The following is a 12,556-nucleotide window of genomic DNA, read 5'->3' on the forward strand; positions in this document are numbered from 1 at the left end:
GAGCTTTAAAAACCGAATATAAGATAACAAGGAATCGCCTTACAACACAAATAAGAAATGCAAAAAGAAACTACTACAGAGATAAATTAACCTCCATGCAAAATAACATGAAGCAAATGGCATCTGATCAACGAGATGCTAGGTTGTGCTCCCAATACCATAAAATCTGAAACCATAAAACACAGCTTCATGAAAGACGCAAAATCTATCCAACAACTAGCAAATGACTTTAAACAATACTTTGCAGACTTCATCTTAGAGCTGCATAGAAAAATTCAACCAATCACAAAACGTGATCTCCACTTTGACCACAATCAAAACAGACATTATCGTTCCAAACCATAAAAGAAGCAGAACTTCTCTCTGCAATACATCAAATCAAACCAAACAAAGGCCCAGGAATTGATGGTATCAGACCTAAGGATATCAAACAACATGCAACTAGTTCAAGTCCTATCCTACTAAAATAAATAAATAAATAAAATATTTAAAACATGACAGATACCAAGTATGCTAAAGACCGCCATAATCACAACCATATACAAACATGGAAAAAGAAATTTAATTATCAATTACAGACTCATGGCAACATTATAATTATCAATCAAATTATGGAGAGCATCGTACTAAAGAAACTAACAACATATACAGAGAACTTTCATATTATCCCCAAAACACAATTTTGTTTTCAGAAAAATAAGGGAACAACATCTCTCTCTCTCTCTCTCTCTCTCTCTCTCTCTCTCTTGGAAGACTTTACAGATGTAATTAATACCACCTTAGACAAAAACAAATTTCCCATGGTATTCTTTATTGATCTAACTAAAGCATTTGAAACACTCACATATCAAACTTGATTAGAAAAGCTGAGGCATGTTGGAATAGACGGGCCTCTGCACAGGTGGTTTGCAAACTACCTTCAAAATAGAAAGAATATCACACGTATCTGTCACACCGAAGTAGAGAGCGACCAGTAACCTGTGGATTGCCACAAGGAGCTGTACTCTTCCCAACTCTATTTAACATTTATATGCACGATATTAATCAGCTACCTCTCAAAGGTAAAATCTTCCAATATGCAAACGATACAGCAATAATATCCATCCACAATAACGCAAGCAAAGCCCAAACAAATATGCAACATGACATAAATCTGATCATAGATTGGCTCACGAAAAATCCATACACCTAAACTCAGAAAAGACAAAATTGATGATATTCAGAAATCCACGGACTCGACCAGTTAATACCAAATACACAACCATCCAACATCCACTTTCCAATATAAAAAACACACAGAACAGCAAAACCACTACAATCACTCAAGTTGAAACAATACGATACCTTGGAATTTACTTCGATGCAGATATGAACTGGAATAGCCACATAAACCGTCTACACAACAAACTCCGAACAATAACTGGCAAACTCTACAGGTTAAAAGACATTGTTCCCACACGCCTAAAAACACTAATATACAAAGCACTATGCCAAAATAAATGTTATACTCTAAGATACGCTATAACAACGTATGCTTTCTGTGCACCCTACGAACTAAATAGATTACTGTCATCACTGTACAAAATGATAAAATTGATCTTTTGGGAACAAAGAGAAAATCACGACCTTATATACACTGTAATGTCAGAACACAAAATACTGACAGCAAAACATTTATGTCACTATGCAGCTTTGCTAAAACATTATTTCGATGCCAACTACAGGACAGAAATACATACCGTATAACAAGACCTCAGACTACTAATTATATCACATGTAAATAAAATAATCACTACGGAAACGCCACGCGAAACTTCTACATCCCAGACATGCTAAACAAATTTCCTTTTGAATACAGGAACCTTACAAACTACAATAGCCCTAAGGACATATTATGAAGAATAAACACGCACCCTAAATACCATACAAACTTAATGAAACATATTCGTTCAGGCTTCCAGTTCAGCGACGCATCAATACATTCCAAGTTATTGTGTGTGTGTGTGTGTGTGTGTGTGTGTGTGTGTGTGTGTGTGTGTGTGTGTGTGTGTGTGTGTGTGTGTGTGTGTGCGTGCGCGTGCGTGTGCGTGTGCGTGTGCGTGTGCGTGCGTGCGCGCGTGCGCGCGTGTGTGTGTGTGTGTGTGTGTGTGTGTGTGTGTGTGTGTGTGTGTGTGTGTGTGTGTGTGTGTGTGTGTGTGTGTGTGTGTGTGTGTGTGTGTGTGTGTGTGTGTGTGTGTGTGTGTGTGTGTGCGTGCGTGCGTGCGTGCGTGCGTGCGTGCGTGCGTGCGTGCGCGCGAGCAAATTTCTCAATTAACGGGTGTAGTGGAAATCAAACTTAATAAACATCAGCCTAATTCCTAACAGAGCAAACAATCCAATAAATAATAACTAACTTATGTCATCCTCAGATAAGCTTAACAAATAAGCTTCCAGGATGAAAGCTCAGAAATTACATCTCATCCTAGATCAATAATAATAAAAAATAAATAAAAAAGGGGAAAAATCCAAAATTTTATATGCTGTAATTACAGCTTTTAAATATATTTAAATGAAAATCGTAAATATATAGTACTCATTATTAAATGAATAAATGCTGTATTATTATTAATACATTATACAGGAAAAAATAAGAAAAGAAAGAAAAATCTGTACGGATTTCCTTATTACAAGAAAAAAGAAAAAACAGAATAAATCAGTTGTAAATATGTAATCACAATATGTAATCATAATTTTAATAATAATAATAATAAATAATTATTAAACAAAATTATACAATCACCTCCATGGAGTCCAAAGACTCATTGATGACGACTCGATCTATCCACACCATCTATCACACCTCTCCTTGTTCCCAGTAACAGAAAAGCACTCATAACCAAAGCTGGCAATCCATTTCACTCATTCACAACTTTTCAAACAAAAATCTACTCCTCACATTCCTAGTAACCACTCTTGCATTCAACTTCCAGGATGACACCTTATTTTGGCCACTCGAACCACTGACTATATCCTTTCTCCTGCACATAACCTATAAAATCCTTTAAGCAACTTAAATGTTTCTATCATATCCCCTCATTTTCTCCCATCAACCATCTTCTGCAATCCACACACCTTCAATTTATCCTCTTAGGGAACATTCCACAAGACACTCAATCATTCACCTCTGAATCCTCACTTCCGCTTCCTCATCTCCAAAAAACCCAGGGGACCAGACTTGAGCACAATAATCCAGATGTGGGGGCATCAAGGCCTTATAAAGAAGAATGACGACGTCCTTACCTCTACTTGTTAATGTGTTCTTCAAAAGCCAAGTAATCTTATGGGTTAATTTAGCAACCTTAGCAATATGTCCTATAACCTTTAACTCTCTGTCTACCACCACCCCTAAATCTCTAGTTTCATCTATATCCTGGAGTACGGTGCCATCAATGTGATGCGCAGCTTGTAATCCATTTATCCCAAAATGCATAAATTTACATTTCTCTACATTAAACTGACACCCATTAACTTTTGTCCATACTTACAGCCTATTTAAATCGTTCTACAAGTTCTATTAAAATTTGAAAACTCGTATAGCAATGTATAAAGTTTTATTCACTATAACCTCGGTATTACCTGGTCTACCTGCTCACTGATGAGACCTCAAAAAAAATGTCGAAACCAGTCTGGGTAGTACTATGACCTTCCACCATAATGTATAACATCAAACATCTCCTAGGAGATGTGTTTTACATCATGGGTAATATCTGATCACTATTCTTATGAATAGTGATCAGAACTTTACCCGCCTTTACAATGAGTTGCCCTAGTGTTGAACTATGTGTTTTAGCTTACGCTGCAGTCCGCCGAAATATTTATAGTTTGCTATATTCTATATTCGGTATGAAACTCTTTGATTCCTTTCTTTAAGTTTCTTATTCGGCTTTGAAATAATGTGGGATTTAAGATCTCCTTAATTTAAATAATGTTACATCGCCGAAGTGAAGCCTATTGGCTCTTTATATTTAAATAATTTATGGGCGCACCTTTTTGACAACTCGTATAGCAAAGTATAAAGTTTCTCTTCGCTACAATCTCGGTATTACCTGGTCTACCTACTCATTGATGAAACCCCAATGAGGGTTGAAACCGGTGCGGAGCGGATCTGGCTCTCAGAGGCTCCTCTTGGAGGTAGATTTTTGTCTGTATCTGAGTGGGGCCACTGCTGAGATTATGGCTCGACCTGGTGGTGGTAGGTGAGCCTGCCACTGGGTAGAACCAATGCCGAGAAGTTTTTCTCGGTCATGGGGTGAGCCGGTCTCTGAGTGGAACAATGTTGAGTTGGGCTATCTTTCGGGATCGTCTTATTTTTAGAGCCCACTTCACCTATACAAAGATCGAAACGGGTCTGGGTAGTGACCTTCCACCATAATGTAAAACATCAAAACATCTCCTAGAAGATGTGTTTTACATTATGGGTAATACTAAGAATAGTAATCAGAACTTTACCCATCTTTGCAACGAGTTGCCCTCGTGTTCAACTATTTTCTTTAGCTTACGCTACAGGCCGCCAAAACCTTTATAGTTTGCTATATTCGTTATGAAACTCTTAGATTCCTATCTTTGAGTTTCTTATTCGGCTTTGAAATAATGTGAAATTTAATATCCCCCTTAATTTGAATAATAATTACTCCCCTAATTTCGCATCATCAGCAACAACTGATATTTACTTTCAAGTCATTTCGTATATCATTTATGTACAAATTAAATAGCAATGGTCCCAGCACTGAACCTTGGGGCACACCGCTAGTCACCTACATTCACCTCGATTCTGTCCCTGCACATACTACTATTTGATATCTGTCCACAGAGTGTCATCCCATTTGTTCTAATTTGTATAAGAGTATTCCATGTGGCACTCTGTCAAATGCCATCACCGTGTAGCCATTTCCTTTATCCAACTACGCTGTTACAAGAGTTAGTAATTTACTCTGACATGACAGACACTTCACAAAATCATGTTGACCCTCTTACAGTATCATATTTTCTGAACTCATTTTTGAATTATTTTTTTTACCAATTTTCTAGTACTTCTACCACTACGCTTGAAACATTGATTGGTCTATATTTGCTAGTGTAGTCTTAGAACCTCCTTTATGCAAAGGAATAATTTTGCACTCTTTCCACTCCCTTGGAACTCTACCCGAGTTGAGACTTAAATTAAACAGCTTAGTGAAAGGCATTCCCAGTTCTCTTGCACGCTCTCGCAAAACCCTAGCTGATATCCCATCTGATCCCACAGCTGTATTTATATTGCGATTCTGCAATATCTTAAGAACCTCCAATTCATCCATCACTGTTCCCACGTTGGTGTCTATGACATAGGTTAAAGCAGTAACCTAATTAGGGTGATATACCCCATACAAAGTGGTCACTGAGTAACTCAACTATTTTATCTGCTTCTGTCTCCTCATGACTATCACTCATTAAGGTTAATCTTCCATAGTCATTATTCCTCTTTGTCATATTAGGAAACTGATGATGTCATCGGTTCATGGGATCTCTAGTCTTTGATCAAGTTCTTTATTTCTAACCCAACTTTCAGATCCACAACGTAAAACTGGTTTGAGCACTGTCTTGCATACGTCTAGTTCGGTGTTTTCGCTAATTTCTCTCTTATTCTATATACATTTATTCAGATGGTAACCCATCATACCAGCTTTGTTTATTCTGTTATTAATTTCAGGATATTCTTGACAACTCGTTAAAACTGTCTAAATATTTCACTTGTATTATAAATTGTCTATTTAAAATGCAGTTAATGCGATCAAGGTTTCCTCCTGTTTTCCTAGTTTGGGTCTTCTGCTGTTGATTTTCATGTTGTCCTTACATTCTTTGAAATTAATTAGAAACATCCCAAATTTCCATTTTCGTTGTCATTTGCTATAAAAACGCCATGTACATCGATTTCCATATACTCGTAAACCACGATAACTCGAAAATATATGAAGCACGTTTATGTAATTCAGTGAAAAGCAATAGGATATCAGATATGAAACAACCAGAAATAAGTTAAATAAGTATAAAAAGATTGATGGGACACTTCAGATCTCGGCGGTAATGAAATGTGGGCTGGTGGAGGGGTGTAACATACCTTGATTTGATTGACGAGGGACTGGATTGGGAGTTTTGGCTGCCGATCTTGGTTCATCACTTCAAGGTTGGAGGTAAATTGTGGGTTAGATGGTAGGGAACGTCTATGAGGTAATTGGAATTGCCCAGAAGGGGAGGACCATCTCCCCGAAGGGTCAAATTCACTTCCCAGCTGGAGGTGCATTGGGCTGGTTTTAAATATGAAAAAATATAAATATGAAAAAATATTACAATAAATATTTTTTCATATTTATATTGATTCTATTGAATTAATATGTATTGTGGTTTATCTGAAGTTCATTGCATGCGTGAAAGTTAGTAAATCGAAATAAAAATACAACTTTCTTCTCCTCAATTTTATTTTTATTCGCATTAACCCCTTTTTTTTTTAAGACGTTCTTTACTTTTCAAATGTACTCCCAATACAGATTCGACTGCAGTGTATCTGCATGTGACTTATTCCCTGGCTCATAGACTGAGCTACCAACTCTAGCAGTCTCAAATGTATTCCGAAAATACAGAAAAGAATAGCTGCGCAATACAAAAGGCGGTGGATGACGGATATCTCAGATCATTTTCTCGACAAAACAGGAGTGCTATCCCGAATCAACTACGATCTGTCCTTGCATCGGCTAAACTTATAGAATCTATTTTCAATGGCCACAGAAGGCTTCATGAAGATCGATATGGTAGACTACATGTAGTTTAATATACACGAAACGCAGACTCCATGTAGTCAGCGTTCTCTGTCAATATGCTACCTATTTTTTTTTTTTTCAATTATAAAAAAAAATTATAAAATGCAGAATGCAGAAACCGATCTTCCCTGGGAAAAAAAACCAAGAAGGACATGTTCTGAACAGCATAAAGAATTTTTAGGGAGGACGTAGATGCGTCAGGTCATACATGAGAGCAGTATTTCAATGTCGATCGGATTTGGGATTTATACTGAGTGAGTAATTGTTCGGCAGAGAGGTACCTTCCCGAGGGGAAAAGGGTGCCAAGTTTTTTTGAAGATTATGATCCTGTTGAAGTGATATGATTATACCAGGAAAGGGTTACAATAAGAGTTAGCTGGAGGAGAGCGATTTGCATTTGACTGTTCAGCTGAGCATTAACAAAAGTAAGTGGTTAGGAGGTCGAATTCAAGATGACTGAAGTGGAGCTCTCGTAGTACCCCATCTATGAAAAACGTAAATAAAACTGAATGCGAGAATTACAGAGGAACTATCCTAGTGGGTCTTCCAGGTTAATATTTATGCAAATATACTTGAGAAACAGCAAAGAACATTTGTGAAAGGGAAACTTAGAGAATATCTCTGGGTTCGGGGCAAATAGAGGTCGTCAGGATCAGATTTTTACTTTGAGATAAGTAGCTGAAAAATCATGAGAATATAACAAGGATCTGTATTTAAGTTTTGTAGATCAGGAGAAAGAATGAGACAAGGTTCAAGAGAAAATATATTGAAAACGAAAATCAGACATTCTTTCGAGTAATACATAGTCAATGTTTGAATTGCAAATATGCAGTTAAATTCGAAAAAGGTACAAACAGATGGTTTCATGTAAAATCAGGTGAGAGACAAAGATGTGCATTATCCCCTCTGTTGTTCATTACCTATATGGATTGCATTGTGAAGGAAAGCGGCATCAAACACCTGATATCAATATTGGCGATGTTAATCTCAACTCTTTATCTTCAGTGCATGACGGCACATTTCTAATTAAATCCAGTGTAAGCCTGCAGGATTCTCTGACTAATTAAATATAGTATGAAAAGAACAAGGAAGCGTTGGGAAATCTCTTGCATCTTGACTGGAGAACCTATGAAACAAGTAAAATATTTTAGCAAATTAAATATGGGAATAGCATTCGCAAAGCTGGCACGGTGGGAAGCCAGTCGAATAAACATATATGGATTAAGAGAGAAATTTGAAAAAAGGTTAAACTAGCTGTATATGAGACAGCATTTAAACAAATTTTATCTTATAAATCTTAAAGGTGGAGACCTGATATGAAAATTCCGAGACAGATTATGGAAATAGCATCATATTTAAATGCGAATTTTAGCAAAGATCTTGACACTCTTAGCATTCTGTAATGTGTCAGCAGAGCTAATCTCAGATGGATGGTCACTTAAACAGAATGGGAGAGGAAAGGTTAGCAAGATAAATGTTCTTTCTTGAAGGTTGTAAAATACGACTCAGAGGAAGACCAAGATTTAGGAGGATCGACAGAGTAAGAGGGGCCTTAGAAGACAGAAATATAGGCTCTGCTAATAACGGAATCTTGGCATACATCCGATTAATTTGAGGGAAAATTGTCGATACGGAAGATATGAGTGACGCAATTCTTATATTTTCAGAAAAAGAAACCGACACTGATTATAGATGGAAGAACAAAGAATGTTATAATGATATTTGAAGAGCTAGAAATGTTCCCAGAAAGATGGAAGTAATATTTCCTGTGGTAATGAAGAGGATAATACAAGTGAACGGTTAAATGTTATGAAATTGAATTCTTCAATATGAATTTTTTTTTCTTTTGTCTCCAAAATTTGAAATTAATATATTCGTGGATTAGGCCTACGGGATACCACCTTAAAAAAAGCGCGCCTAATACTCTGCCTCAGAGGTGGTGTGGAAAAGAGTACACCTTTGATCTCTTTTCTGTTCTCTCTATTCTCATTAAAAACAGCGATGCTGATATTAAGTAGAGATGCGTAAATGTTCGTAAATCTTGTTATATACCCACTTCGCTGTAATGGATAGTCAATATTTTCCATTACTAGTCGACAAAACTTCGGGGTTCCTGAGATTTCTAAATCTCAGCATAACAGAAATGCTTGAAAGTGTTTGTGCGTCTTTGTTTCCTCCCCACCAAATAAGCATTTTTTGTAGAAAGAGATGATGCTTCTGTGATGTTAGTTAGCTATGGTCGATGAGGAACGTCTACCATGGCTATTTCTCCTGAAACTCGTAATTGTGAAGTAATTCTTGCGAGTTGTACACTGACGAGGAGATTCCTTGCTCCCTGATTTTTTTTATCCAACCCCCAGATAGTTGAACTTTGTTAAGAATTTATCGTCTTAATTGTAGAACCCAAGGTTGGTTGACTGAATCTGCACCATAGCCTTAGACTCAGTAAGTTCTTTTACTTGGTCTAACACTTTTTTTACAACTAAAATTAATTGTAAGAAATTTTATTTAATTTTATTCAAATAAAAATCCTTCATTTTTATTTTTCATTTGCAGGTAAGTTAACTGTCTTATACGGATGGATCAATGCTTTAAATAAATAACAGATATCATCTTATGTTAATGTCATATGTACACCGATATGGTTTGTACCTTTCTAAAAGTGTTAACCTATTATAAAAATCAAGTGGATATTAGATCCAGCATTATTTCAAAGCCGAATGTAGAAATTAGGAAAGTTTCGTAAAAATAAGTTGACCAGAGAGCTGACGGGAATACGCCCGCCGGCATTTACGAGTTGCCCTAGCGCGGACCACCGTAGAAAACATGCACTCTGCCCAGGCGTCCATATATTCGCTTTCTAATTTGGTTCATTATTAAGTCGATACACACCCTCTGTCCAAACATAAACCGAACTTTTCGAAAACAGAAGAAACTATTGGCGCCACCTGTTGTGTCTTTTTGTTGTCGAAAGCGACAACCTTCATTAGTGTTGTGTCAACTGTTTATGACATTTGTTTCATTAGAAGCCGAGTTATAGTGGCAGGAGTGACAGTGTGTTTTGACGAACGGTTGGAAAATGAGGTTCAAACAGAGAGCTGCGAATGACTTTTGTGTTAAACTTGGTAAAAGTTTTACCGAAACGCATCAAATGCTTCAAAGAGCATACGGTGATGAATGCTTATCCCGTACTTAAGTTTACAAGTGGTTTAAGGGAATTCAAAGTGGTCGTGAGACGCTTGAGAACGACGAAAAGCCGGCCGTCCAGAAACTGGACTGTGCAAAGTTAACATCCAAAACGTGCGTGATTTCATCAAAGAAAACCAATCGTCCGTGAGACTGATTGATGATGAATTGGTGATTGCAAAATCAACCGTACACAACATTTTGACCGAGAGTTTGGGCCTTCTTAAATTGAATTCGCGATTTGTTCTCCAGAAGTTGACCGACGACCAAAAAATGTATCGAATTGAACACAGCAAGGACCTCATCAAAACCGCTCGTAAGGACTCAAACTTTCTTGAAACGATCGTTACTGGTGACGAAACGTGGTATTTTGAGTATGAGCCCAAAACAAAGCGCCAGAGGGCTGAGTGGAGATCACCAGAAGCGGGGCATCCGAAGAAACGTCTCTTCGAGAAATCAAAAGTAAAGACATTGCTGATTTGTTTCTACGATTGAAAGGGCATTATTCACAAGGAATTCGTTCCGCCTGGCCAAATGGTCAATGGTGAGTTTTATCTCGAAGTTTTGAAGCGATTGACAGCGAGAATTCATCGCGGACTGCATGAATATCGTCGACCGTTCGTCAAAACTATAACTCGACTTTTAATAAAACAAAAGTTATTAACAGTTAACACAACACTAATGAAGGTTTCCGCTTTCGACAACTAAAAGATGCTACAGGTGGCGCCACTGGTTTCTTCTATTTTCAAAACGTTCGGTTTCTTTTTGGACAGAGGGTGTAAATTAACGCTGTTTGTTCTAAAAGATAGCTTCTCTTTCTTTAGATTAAATATACTGCGCATTAATAGACGTACAGTATATTAAATAGCATTAGATCCTAAACATCTAAATATTAACTTGTCCGAATGCATTCTAGCTTCCACCACTTTCAAACACTTTCACGTGAATGCTTAAACATGCACAACATTCCGAACAATTAGAAGCCATCGATGAAGAGGCTGGCAAACAAGTGCTGCCATCTCTTGGTGCCTAACCCTAAGAGGATATGTTACTGTCTGAAAAATAATGTGAATAATATATATATATATATTTAAAGAATTGAATGACTAAAACTGAGATTTAAGTAAAACGATTTTAATATTAAAACACGACTGGTTTCGGCTTGTAACAGCCTTCATCAGGTGACATTATAAAAGTAAGAAAAACGAAAAAAGCACTAAAACACTGGAGCTTAAATAAATTATGAACAACATAGAGAGTCTCTATACATAATTGACATTTTCCCAACAGTACAACAAACGAAAGAGCAGCTTTAAATACAACCACAACGTTTTAATCTCAATTATGTATAGAGACTCTCTATGTTGTTCATAGTTTATTTAAGCTTCAGTGTTTTAGTGTTTTTTCTTTTTTTCTTTCTTTTATAATGTCACCTGATGAAGGCTGTTACAAGCCGAAACTAGTCGTGTTTTAATATTAAAACCTTTTTACTTACATCTCGGTTCTAGTCATTCAGTTCTTTATAATATATATATATACACACATTACACACAAATCGATGAGATTGCAATGGGTTCTCCTATTTCCCATACCCTAGCTAATTTTATGATCATTTGGAAGAGCACGCCCTGAACATAACTTCACTCCCAGTCCTTCTAGAGAGTTCGGATAGTTGGATGGTATTTCTATATTTTGCAACCCACCATTATCTGAGGTAGATTTTTCTTATGAGAAGAACATCGAAATGAGAAACACGTAAAAGCGTAGAAAGGAGATCTGGTTAGTTGCCTTCTTATTCAAAGGCAGTCCAAAGAAAGATACACTGTGTTGCCAAAAGTGTCAGTACAGCAACTGCTTATATTTCTCTTCGCTAGACTTTGTTGTAAATGCGAGGTCGGGCCTCCTTTCGCTGCAGCTACAGCCCTTAGAAATAGGCTCTCACTAAGTTTCGGTAAACTGCTGCAGCAATTCCTTTCCACTCCTCCTGTAGTATGGCGAACAAGTGACGAGGGCTAGCTGGGTGAGTAGGTCTCTCAAACAACCGTTCCAGCTCATCTCATATCATCTTTGGGATGAATAATATAAGCACGTAAACACAAGAAAGATATTTAATTAACCAAATATTTCTGTCTGGAAATAGCAGACCATCGTCAGTGGCATTACAAGAACAGTATTAAAAAAATACAAGGCGGAATACTAACAATAGATCATTTAAAAATAGAACAAGCGGCGTGATGTTATATCACTAAGTATTAAAGGGAATATTTTAAAGCAGAGACATGATTGAAATAAAGATATTAATTAATAATATTAAATAACATAAAATTAATATGAATTAATGATTTGTCCTGATTAGACTTTCCCAGATTTTTTGATATAGATATACAGTCATTCCGATTCAGGTTAGGACGATGGAGTAAGGCCTCTACGCTTTCTTTGAATAAACGTTTAAATTTATAACAGGATCTATGTAAGAGGCGAGTTTTTGACCAAAGGATGTTGTGGTTAGTTTCAATCCCATGCTGAGCCAATTCAGATTT

Source organism: Typopeltis vanoorti, chromosome 15 (genome assembly GCF_054136105.1).
Source record: "Typopeltis vanoorti isolate ZY-2024b chromosome 15, IOZ_Tvanoo_1.0, whole genome shotgun sequence".
NCBI lineage: Eukaryota > Metazoa > Arthropoda > Arachnida > Uropygi > Thelyphonidae > Typopeltis > Typopeltis vanoorti.